We start from the raw sequence: 12543 nt of genomic DNA, 5'->3' as shown, positions 1-12543 counted from the left end.
TGAATAAATGGATAAAATGAATAAATAGAATGAATAAATGGATAAAATGAATGAATAGAATGAATAAATGGATAAAATGAATGAATAGACTGAATGAATGAATGAAATGAATGAATGAATAGAATGAATAAATGGGTAAAATGAATAAATGGATAAAATGAATGAATAGAATGAAAAAATGGATAAAATGAATGAATAGAATGAATAAATGGATAAAATGAATGAATAGACTGAATGAATGAATAGAATTAATTAATGAAATGAATGAATCAGTAAATAGAATGATTGAATAAAATGAATGAATAGAGTAAATGAATAAATGAGCATAATAGTAATGTCCCATTTTGCACCAATAATGATTTTAATTGCTTAATAATTGTATAAGTTATAGCTTTCATTTCAAAACTTCTCAGTCTAAATAACTAATTATTTAAATTGAATTCAATTAAAAAAAAAACATGTCAATTTAGATATTGAGGGGGAAGTCTGAAATCAGGCTTAGTTGCATTTTAGATTTGACCACCTAACCTCCAGACTCCACTTCGAAATTTCAAATGGCACCCCTATATTTTTATAATTAAATATGAAAGAGCATTTAATCCTCTGTGGTGTAGGGGTCAGCATGCTGATCTCTTACGCAGAGGGCCCGGATTCGATTCCCGGTCGGGTTGAATTTCCTGGTTGAGGTTTTCCAGGTTTTTTCCTCAAACATAAGGCAAATGCCAGGAAATTCGGGCCACAACATCCCTCAAAATCGCCGGCCTCATTCATCACCGAGATCATATTCATAACAAATCAGTAACATATATACAGTCGCCATCTAGTTCACAACAATAGAACCAGTCTCAACAATAGTACACAGGCCTTCGGATTGCACACAGAAGATTAACTCGCGATATGACCAAAGATGTTAAAGCGAGTATAAATAACAGCGAGGAAAAAAAAAAAAGAGCATTCAATTGCTTATACACATCATTCGCATCTTTTGTTTTCTATCGTCGCTTGGCAACCTGTATTTTTGTTATTACCAGTTGATTGTAGGATGAAAACACAGCTTATTTTGTGAAGTTTCCTAAATGTAATCAATAAGGATGATTTATGTTCTTTCTCTAAGGGTATACACCATTTTAAAATAATTTAATACACAAATACAACTATTACATGAAATGCTCAATAAGTTTTTGTAGCTTTATTCTCTTCAGCTCTAAGCAGCAATAACAATAATCGAGGTAAGTCCACATAATTCTGGTTCTTGCACCAAAATATACGGTGCATACTTAAACTCATTTTTGATCAAAAGTGGACTTATCTGCTTTTTGCACCAAACACTATTTGGCAAGTGTGTGAAAGGCAATAGGACTCCCGCAGTGATATCGAAGCCCGCACTCTTAGGCACTGAGCCAGCAAGGCCATGTGTTTGCTGCAGAACTGACCAACCCAACTGTACGCAGACTGCGGTACTCATGGCAAGTCCAGTCGATGTCTGCAGTGTGAGAAATATCAGTCGGATGTCGTCATCTCGTCTACACACTCCCAAAATGGTGTTGACGAAATATCAAAATATTCTTTTCTTGTGTGCCTTTTTTTCAATTTCCTTCGTGGAGTTTTTATTCGATATACCAGTTTAAAGTGGGTTTTAGTGCGAATCTTAACCAGACCCCATGAATCAGGGGTTGCAAAATTGCAAAAGTTAATCCGCTTGACTTATAATACTGAGTGTTGCTTTTCTGTTCAGTCCTCCTCCCAAGTGTTGTGTCAGATGTGAAGTTACAGTTCTCGTACGCACCGTTGCGTCACTACCTTGGCTGGAATTGAATTCGATTTTTTAAGATTTATATGCGACGATAGATGACGTATTTTCTACAATTTAAAGAAATTAAATCTGGGAGAACGAGAACGTGAAGAACGTTGTCTTTGAATAAGTCCGCTCAAAATTGTAACGTCTTTCCCGTAAAAAATTTAATTATCGTCTAAGATACTTTCATGGGACCATGGCCATAGGAAGAAAAATAAAGAAGGTAAACGTGCGAATTCTAAATGAGACAATAGAGCAAGTGAACAGCTTCAGATACTTTGGGTGTAGAATAAGCAGTAACCTGAACTGTTGCCAAAAAATCGAAAAGAGGATACCAATGACAAAGGAAGCTTTTAATAGAAAAAGGAGCATCTTCTGCGGACCTCTGGAAAAGAACTAAGGAAGAGACTAGTGAAGTGCTGTGTGTGGAATGTAGCTTTGTATGGGTGAAGAAACATGGACTTTACGACGAAGTGAAGAGAAGCGACTAGAAGTATTTGAAGTGTGGATATGGAGAAGGATGGAGCGTGTGAAATGAACAGACAGAATAAGAAACGAAGCTGTGTTGGAAAGTTGGAAAGAGTGGATGGAGAAAGAGTGATGCTGAAACTGATCAGGAAGAGGAAAAGGAATTGGTTGGGTCACTGGCTGAGAAGAAACTGCCTACTGAAGGATCCACTGGAAGGAATGGTGAACTGGAAAAGAGTTCGAGACAGAAGAACATATCAAATGATAGACGATATTAAGCTATATGGATCATATGCGGAGACTAGAAGGCAGACAATTGGAAAGACTGGAGAATGCTGGGTTTGCAGTGAAAGACCTGCCCTTTGGCACTATGTAATAAGTATACTTTCTTGGAAGATGATGGATTCGGTTTTAGGTATGACTTCAGTTCAGATGTGGAGTTTCTTCACACTGAAGATTTTAATCGGTCATATCTGGAAGTGTCAGTAGCAAAGAAACCAACTTTTATGGAGGTACGGAGGAAAATGAATTAGTATATCCGGTCTCTGGAGTAGAAATTGTGACAACTCGAAAATTCGTCACACTTGATTCATATCCGATCATCAGAGGCATTTAATCCTTACAGATATCCCCCACCTAAAAAAGTGACATCATATTCATAGGATCCCTGTAATTATGTGAAATGTATGTGCTCTAGGTTTTGTATTGTGATATTTAAATTTTTAAGAATTAGCTCCTATTTATAGCTAAGGATTGTGAATATATTTGAGAGTGAAATAAATTTAATGCAATTTATGTTTTGTAGTATTGATTATTTTTACTTTTTTTTTTCTTTATGAAATAAATATGTAGACTGCATAATATGATATGTGCTATGGATCATTTTACAAGACGGACAAGGTAGTTGCAATTTCGCGAGGTTGGATCAACAATGAACTAAACCCCCAATGTTAACAGAAGGAGGAAACATTTTTTATATGTAATAACAGGCAACATCAGAATTAATTCGACAATATAATTTACATTCAGATTTAACAGTGGTTAAATGATAAGATCCCTTTTTATCATCCCTTCATACATATAAATACAACTAATATCAAATTGATTCAATTACTTAACACCAAGACGTTGAGAAGAATATAAATTAGAATTATTCATATTTGATAAATAAGGTTTCCGATGTGCAATTATAACGTAACTAAATATCAGCTACCACGGTAGAAATAGTAAAATTACTGGTTCTAAATTTTATAAGTCGACCAAAATGGTTAAGCCAAAATCTGCTGTTGCCAAAATTACTAACACTCAGAGAGACCGAGAATACCTGTTACCTTACATTGGTTCCCGTCGTTTTCATCATGCCAAAAAGAGAAAAACGAGACATACACACTCTACCGTTACACATATATGTGTGCAAGTATTTACAATGAAACTACTGTGTTTCATATAAAATATCCGTTGTTAAGCGAGTGGCGTCAGACTAATGTGACGTAACTCATTGCCGTTGCTAAGCAACTGAAGTTAGATGTTGAAATTTTTGTAACACATTCTACACTCGAAAATAAACGTTTCACTTAAACATGACACCAATAAGGCACCACTTATGAGGCAACTAAGCCAGGAGATAATGGGGTAGAGTGGCCAGTTATTTTCCCCCTCCATTGCAGGTAACATCTTAATTGTAAGACGCATTTTGTTTATATCAGTGCAACCCGAGATGATGTACATGCAATATCGTTTTTTACGAAATAAAACTAATAATTAATCTGTATTTGAAAAATTGTTACAAAATGGCGATGTAGTCGAAAATAAGTCTACGTATGTTTTATTCCTTATCTTTAAATGAGATTTAGTAGTATGTAAAATTAAGTAGAAAGATGTCCCTAAATAAGATTCATTGAAATATAGAATTGTTGCATAGGTTCGTAGCGTTTTTGTTCGTCACAACACTGCGTTGCTAGGAGATTGTTTATCGTTTGTCATTTGTCATTTGTTATTTATTATTTAGTGTTTTGTGCTTGTAAATACGCCTTGAATTTTGCGGATTTGAAGAACGTTTTTCGTATTAGTGTGCTAAAGAAGATAAAATGTCAAGTGGAAGAAAGAACACTTCCTGCGTATTCTTCTCTTTGAGTTTAATAGATGAACAAAGGCAACGGACTCGGCTTGAAACATTTGTTCCGTGTACGGGGAGAATTCCATCGGAGAAAGCAGTGCAAATGAAGAGTTTCGTCGTTTCAACACACAACACCCCGTACAAAAGTTAGTGTCCAACCACAGAAGACGATGTTATGCTTCTGGTGGAATAAAGAAGCCGTCGTGTACTACGAATTGCTGACTTTTATTGCCAACAACTCAAACGCTTTGCGGCCGTAATTTAAGAAAAACGACCGGGAAAACTGTATTAAGTTCTGATGCAACACGATAATGCACTCCCGCATTCCGCTAACATGACGAAAGCAGATACTCAGGAGCTTGGTTGGGAGGTGATTCCACATCCTCCATATTCTACCGATCTTGAGCCCTCAGATTCCCATTTTTTCCATTCCGTATCGAACAATCTTCAAGCGAATTCCTTTGATAACAAAGACACTTTATAAACTTGGCTTGACGACTTCTTTTACTTCAAAGCAGCAGATTTTTTCAGACACGAAATCGAGAAACTACAGCAGCGTTGGCGGAGGGTTATAGGTATTGTAGAAGAATATATTACTGATTAATAGGGACCGGATTTTTATGTAATATCAAGGTGCGAAATATGTACATATTTATGTAAGAAAAATAAGCTGAATATATACCAAAATATGTAAAATCATGAAAATATTTAATATCAATATCTGGCAGGTATAGGATAGGTAAGACTTTCCAGTTGTGATTTCATAGAGCACCCGACTTTCTTACCGCACACTTGACATATTACTATTTTTCCATCTGTAGTGAAAGCTTCGTCCATTGCAATCCATGATTTTATTTTTATCGTTATGGATGAAGATACAGGAGCCATTTTAGTTAGTTAAAAGCAGTAGATAAACTCACTTGTACTTTATAGGTATTGTAGCCTAAGTACTAAAACTAGAGAACTGAGTGAAATGAATGACACAACAGTACTACAAGCACTGTTTCGCTTTACTGGATTAGAAGAAAAATAAGAGGAGATGTGGGACATACGCATTTTAGCTGCTCCCTGTAAGAAACAAGTACCTCCTAAAACCTCAAACTATAGGTATTTACGAAGTGTTGTTTGAAAAGTGGCATTCCTGTCTCATTCAGAAGAGTAGGATTATTCCAGCCGAGAATCATACTTTCTAATTGCTCGGAAAATCCCATTTCCATATAGGTCTACTAAATTTAAAATAAAGAGGTCAAGCAATAGTGGTACTTATCACACCTAAAAAGGCTCTTATTCATTTTTGCTTCTCTGAAAGGGGAAAAAAAAAAAAAAAAAAAAAAAAAAACTTCTGCTGGGGAAGTTTACAATTTGAAATGCACAGATTTAAAAAGGCTTTTTAAATCTGTGTATTTCAAATTCCCCAGCAGAAGTTTTTTTTTTCCTTTCAGAGAAGTAAAAATGAATAAAACCCCTAAATATGTAGATTTATTTAATACCAAGCCATAATATGTAATGCGGGGTAAATATGTAAAACTATGTAGTATCAAATTTGAATATATTAATGGTAATTACAAGATTCGCAAAGATTTGTTATTTATATACGGTTATGTTGAAAGGATTATAATATGTAATTACATAAAAATCCGGTCCCTACTGATTAAACTCTGTCTTCTATTCATGGTAAATAAAAATGTTTGTCACAGCGAAAAAACGCTACTAACTTTCGTATCAACCTAATAGTTTACGTAAAGTACCAACCATATATAATTAAAACAGGACAAACGTGTAGGTATTTTTATATCAAGAACCATGCGAGAATTTAAATTTAAATTTATTATCGTAACATTATAAAAGGCTAACGTCAGGTAATCTAAGGCGAATCCTCGGCCTCATCTCGTCAAATACTATCTCGCTATCACCACCCATCGACGCTAAGTCGACCTGGTTGGCAAGTTGGTATAGCGCTGGCCTTCTACGCCCAAGGTTGCGGGTTCGATCCCGGGCCAGGTCGACAGGCTCATGTCAGTAGATTTACTGGCATGTAAAAGAACTCCTGCGGGACAAAATTCCGGCACATGCGGCGACGCTGATATAACCTCTGCAGTTGAGAGCGTCGTTAAATAACATCGACTCTAAATAACCTAGTAGTTGATACAACGTCGTTAAATAACCAAACAAAAATTATAAATTAATAAATAAATATAAAAATAAATGGTAAGAAATAAATAATACTAAAAAATATAAACTTAATCGATTCAGTCTATTGTAATTCCTTAGTTCAGCTCTTTTGCTCCAAGAACTACTTCTAAAAATTCTTTTGGAACTCGAAAAGAGACATTGAACGCAGTGTTTTATTTTCACTGTTGTTACACGTAGATCTGTTTTATATCTATCTCTGAATTGCTTACTTACTTACTTACTTACTTACAAATGGCTTTTAACGAACCTGAAGCTTCATTGCCGCCCTCACATAAGCCCGCCATCGGTCCCTATCCTGTGCAAGATTAATCCAGTCTCTATCATCATATCTCACCTCCCTCAAATCCATTTTAATATTATCCTCCCATCTACGTCTCGGCCTCCCTAAAGGTCGTTTTCCCTCCGGTCTCCCAACTAACACTCTATATGCATTTCTGGATTCCCCCATACGTGCTACATGCCCTGCCCATCTCAAACGTCTGGATTTAATTTTCCTAATTATGTCAGGTGAACAATACAATGAGTGCAGTTCTGTGTTGTGTAACTTTCTCCATTCTCCTGTAACTTCATCCCGCTTAGCCCAAATCTTTTCCTAAGCACCTTATTCTCAAAAACCCTTAACCTATGTTCCTCTCTCAGAGTGAGAGTCCACGTTTCACAGCCATACAGAAGAACCGGTAATATAACTGTTTTATAAATTCTAACTTTCAGATTTTTGGACAGCAGACTGGATAATAAGAGCTTCTCAACCGAATAATAACACGCATTTCCCTTATTTATTCTGCGTTTAATTTCCTCCCGAGTGTCATTTATATTTGTTACTGTTGCTCTAAGATATTTGAATTTTTCCACCTCTTCGAAGGATAAATCTCCAATTTTTATATTTCCATTTCGTACAATATTCTGGTCACGAGGCATAATCATATACTTTGTCTTTTCGGGATTTACTTCCAAACCGATAGCTTTACATGCTTCAAGTAAAATTTCCGTGTTTTCCCTAATGTTTGTGTATTTTCTCCTAACATATTCACGTCATCCGCGTAGACAAGAAGCTGATATAACCCGTTCAATTCCAAACCCTGCCTGTTATCCTGAACTTTCCTAATGGCATATTCTAGAGCGAAGTTAAAAAGTAAAGGTGATAGTGCATCTCCCTGCTTTAGCCCGCAGTGAATTGGAAAAGCATCAGATAGAAACTGACCTATACGGACTCTGCTGTATGTTTTACTGAGACACATTTTAATTAATCGAACTAGTTTCTTGGGAATACCAAATTCAATAAGAATGTCATATAATATTCCCTCTTTGCTATAACAACTAAATGAAGAGGAATGAAAACGGCCGAGACGGTGGACTAGAAGTAACGTTGTACAAACTGCTTGTGCACCCCTGATGTATGTGCTGCAGATGTAAAAATGGAATGGAGCCATCCCGACACCAGATGTGCAATGTGCGTGCGACTTGAAGCGTCCCGTAAGCCAAAATAACCCACCACAGTGGTCCCACTGTTCTCAAAAATTTTCTGGCTGCACTGCACGCAGAGAGATCGATTTGCTGCGGGGGTTAGGATTATCCTTGCTTCATTACGAGCCCCTCGTCAGAAACATTAACACCGCGTTTTGTTGACAGCGATGATATGGAGGAAGAAATAACTAGGCTATGTACTGTACGTGTTTTTCAAGGGTTGGTGCTTCTGACTGAATACGCATACGAGCACTTCTCTCATTTGTCTTGTTCGAACTACAACGTCCCACACAACGTTCCCTTTTAAACCTATTATTTAACGAATTTGTATTAAGGGGTTAGGTACAGCTTACAGCAGTAAAATTTTTGGAAATATTCAATATTTTTTTTCCTCCATTACTGTATCTTGTACAACAAGAAAATTGGTATATGTAAAACACTGTCCTTCTGCTATGTGGGGAAAAATATTTTACCATTAAAAAATAGTTTTTTTTTTATTTTTTTTTTTTTCAAAATTCAAAATGGTGGCAGCTCACTGTGCAGTGGCGAAGCGTTTCCCTCATAACTCATAAAATTTTAACTTTTTCATATTCCGCGAGACACTGCGGAACTCTAGACATCACAGAATCAGGTCCATGATTGCCGAAGCCTTGAGGAAGAAAGGTCTCACTGTGCACGAAGAAGTCCATGGCATCTCTCAAGAGGGATCCTGTCGGCGAATTGACATGCTTGCCATTCCACTAGGCTCTACATCCACCTACATTATCGACCCGACAGTCAGGTTCGAGGCACAGGAACAACAGCCCGCTGGCGTCCACGCAGAAAAATGCAGAATTTATGAGCCCACAGTTACATTCTATTTGGAGAAATATCACCTCACCTCCATTGAAGTAGTTGGGCTAATGGTTGGCGCTAGGTGCACAATACCTCGCCTCTTTGTCAGTTTCTGCAAGAAGTTCCAGCTGAACAACGACTTCATTCGTGATGTTTCCCTTGCCGCTATCAGAGGATCACTTGCCATTTTAAAATACCACCTGTACTTTATTTCCTAAAGAGGAAGAACTTTTGTTTGAGCGTTTAATCCGTTTGTTTATTATGTTTAGGTCTGTAATATGTACGCTCTTATCCTTCCTGTACTTAATTTCCCTTTCTTGTTCGTTCCCCTCATTTCTCTTTTGTGGTCTGTTTTTGTTTTCACTGTGTGTTATGCTTTGTCCAATGAGGCAGTCCCGTTATTGGGAAAGCTGAAAGAGTGTCTTTCTTCTCCTGCCCCGTATTTTTAAACACCCTGTATATACATATATGTATATAGGCTGTATATATTTTATTTTGTGTTAGAAGAAAATACTTATATTTGACCATTTTTTAAAATGAATTTATTTTTTATCAATATATCAAAGGTAGAGAAGTGATTTTGTAGATATGACATGTATAAATACACACAAAAAATTTCATCACAGAATATTGGATAGTTTTTTATTTATGAGGAAAACGCTTATTTTGAATTTTGAAAATAAAAAAATATATAAATAAATTTTTGAAATGAAAATATATATATATATATTTTTCATATAGTAAAATGACAGTGTTTTAAACATAGTAATTTTCATTTTTGTGCAAGATACAGTAATGGAGGAAAAAAATGTTGAATATTTCCAAAATTTTACTGCTGTAAGCTGTACCTAACCCCTTAACTACGAGGTTATCAAGCGTCGATAGAGTTGATCACGAAGGTATTTGTCTGTCAGTCGTGATCTAAATTTGGTTTTTACTATTTTAATTGTTGAAAACGTAAGTTGTAGCGAACATAGCTTCAACAGAGCAAGAGAAAGAACTTAGCTTCGGATATTTATTTTTTGGCAAAGATTTGAAAGTTCAACATTTGTCAAGTTCTTACATCTAGCTTTCATTTGGCATCACATAGTAAATCAGTGAGTTCAAATTGAAGAGCTAACCACATTATTTGTACATCTGCTGAAAAAGGGTCGACGTACAGAGATGATGATGATGATGATGATGATGATGATGATGATGATGATAACAACAACAATAACACTTAACCTTTTAATGTTTCATTAGTAACATGTAGTATAATGCCGTTTTTTTTTATACAACCGTTTTCCTCGTAATACTTGTGAACAAATCATATATTTAATATTCTCATCATATTGACAGTAAAAAATGCGTCCTCCCATCCTGCTTGGAACTTTCGTACATGTTTTCGAGAGAGACATATGCCACTCGCAGGTCAGAGACAAATACAAATGGAACGGAGTTTGACTCCAGTGAGTGAGAGGGTGGGGGTTAGCGGAGGCTAGAAGCAAGCGAAATGCACAGCTATCACTGCGAGCCACAATGTCTCGCGAGTCACGTTCTCGCCACGGCTGCTGTAGACTAAGAAAGTTCAGTTCTTTATGGCCACATTGAGAGACTTGTATGAGATTCCCATTCAGTAAGAGAAAAACGAAATCTGGCTGCGGCACAAGAAATCCAGCACATTGAGAGTGAACCGAAACTTGTTTCGCAGATACATTATTTGCAACGAATTTGGTGATCATTTTGAGCAAATGATTAGCTACTTTGTGCGAACTTTGCAATGGGTCACAGTAATCATAGATGATTTTGATTTGGCCACCATTTTTCCACTTTTACACTGGTCTGTTTTGCTCTAATGTAGTCTAATGTGATCTAGTGTAGTCTGGTCTTATGTAGTGTAATCTGGTATGATCTGGTCTTATGTAGTGTAATCTGGTATGATCTGGTCTTGTGTAGTGTAATCTGGTATGATCTGGTCTTGTGTAGTGTAATCTGGTATGATCTGGTCTTGTGTAGTGTAATCTGGTATGATCTGGTCTTGTGTAGTGTAATCTGGTATGATCTGGTCTTATGTAGTGTAATCTGGTATGATCTGGTCTTATGTAGTGTAATCTGGTATGATCTGGTCTTATGTAGTGTAATCTGGTATGATCTGGTTTGTGTAGTGTAATCTGGTATGATCTGGTCTTATGTAGTGTAATCTGGTATGATCTGGTCTTGTGTAGTGTAATCTGGTATGATCTGGTCTTATGTAGTGTAATCTGGTATGATCTGGTCTTGTGTAGTGTAATCTGGTATGATCTGGTCTTGTGTAGTGTAATCTGGTATGATCTGGTCTTGTGTAGTGTAATCTGGTATGATCTGGTCTAGTGTAGTGTAATCTGGTATGATCTGGTCTTGTGTAGTGTAATCTGGTATGATCTGGTCTTGTGTAGTGTAATCTGGTATGATCTGGTCTTGTGTAATGTAATCTGGTATGATCTGGTCTAGTGTAGTGTAATCTGGTATGATCTGGTCTTGTGTAGTGTAATCTGGTATGATCTGGTCTTGTGTAGTGTAATCTGGTATGATCTGGTCTTGTGTAGTGTAATCTGGTATGATCTGGTCTAGTGTAGTGTAATCTGGTATGATCTGGTCTTGTGTAGTGTAATCTGGTATGATCTGGTCTTGTGTAGTGTAATCTGGTATGATCTGGTCTTGTGTAGTGTAATCTGGTATGATCTGGTCTTGTGTAGTGTAATCTGGTATGATCTGGTCTTGTGTAGTGTAATCTGGTATGATCTGGTCTTGTGTAGTGTAATCTGGTATGATCTGGTCTAGTGTAGTGTAATCTGGTATGATCTGGTCTATTGTAGTGTAATCTGGTATGATCTGGTCTTATGTAGTGTAATCTGGTATGATCTGGTCTTGTGTAGTGTAATCTGGTATGATCTGGTCTATTGTAGTGTAATCTGGTATGATCTGGTCTTATGTAGTGTAATCTGGTATGATCTGGTCTAGTGTAGTGTAATCTGGTATGATCTGGTCTTGTGTAGTGTAATCTGGTATGATCTGGTCTTGCGTAGTGTAATCTGGTATGATCTGGTCTTGTGTAGTGTAATCTGGTATGATCTGGTCTAGTGTAGTGTAATCTGGTATGATCTGGTCTTGTGTAGTGTAATCTGGTATGATCTGGTCTTGTGTAGTGTAATCTGGTATGATCTGGTCTAGTGTAGTGTAATCTGGTATGATCTGGTCTTGTGTAGTCTGATCTCTTCTGCTGTAGTCAATCTACTGTATTAAAATTTTGTGAAATAATGAGGAGAATGCGACAAAACTTGTCCCATAGCATAGTTAATCGAAATCATACAGATTTTGCCGGCAATGTAGTCCGGTCCTTACTAGTTGTTCTCCTATGATGAACAGTCTTCTGGATGATCTTCGACTTCTTCCAATTAATGTGGTACTTCTGCGATCACACCTTTTGCAGTCGCACCTTGTTCCTCATCGAATCAAATTTAAAATGTGCGTGGTGTAAATCACATCGTGTAACTAGAAACTAATACACAATAAACAGGAAAACGCTTCAGCAAAGAATTTGGGCAAAACATTGAAGTGCGATGGAGTGTTGTCACACGATGGCCGTGCGCCACTCTTGCGCCAAGTCGCTCGACTCCTGCGTGAGCTGCTTTCTGATTCGATGTAAACGTCA

This window comes from Periplaneta americana, chromosome 15 (assembly GCF_040183065.1).
Source record: "Periplaneta americana isolate PAMFEO1 chromosome 15, P.americana_PAMFEO1_priV1, whole genome shotgun sequence".
Lineage (NCBI taxonomy): Eukaryota > Metazoa > Arthropoda > Insecta > Blattodea > Blattidae > Periplaneta > Periplaneta americana.
This window is presented reverse-complemented; position numbering follows the sequence as displayed.